This window comes from Asterias amurensis, chromosome 1, assembly GCF_032118995.1.
Source record: "Asterias amurensis chromosome 1, ASM3211899v1".
NCBI classification, from domain to species: domain Eukaryota; kingdom Metazoa; phylum Echinodermata; class Asteroidea; order Forcipulatida; family Asteriidae; genus Asterias; species Asterias amurensis.
This window is the reverse complement of record NC_092648.1, coordinates 32,374,738-32,375,191: the sequence shown is the minus strand read 5'-3', so window position 1 is coordinate 32,375,191 and position 454 is coordinate 32,374,738.

Sequence of the window (454 nt, the reverse complement as noted above, 5' to 3'; positions counted from 1 at the left end):
GGAAATGTTTTTATTTGTGTTCAGTGTGTTTGACAATAACCAGGGTCTATTACTTTCTTTGCTTTTTTCCCTTCCAATTACGCTTGAGACGTCCAGAAGCTGGATTTTTAAAGGGCGCCCTCTTGTGCTAAGAATAGAAAACAAATAATACTATTATTATTTAAAAATAACTTTCCAGGAGAGGGCGCAATTTACATGACAATGTTCGCGGCGAGAAATTTGTCTCCTTCCCTCGCTATCTAACCCCTTACCCGTTTCGGGCCAAAACTTGGCACCCCTCATGCTCCTGAATAATAATAATAACAAATTCTTATATAGCGCATTTCACAATAACCGTATCAATGCTCTTTACATAAGTGCCGTGGTCATGGGGCCAATAACATCCCTGTAATGTTTCTCTGCTCCCGTGGGAGTATACAGCCCTGAGCTGCCTGTAAGGCGCGTACGGTGGCTT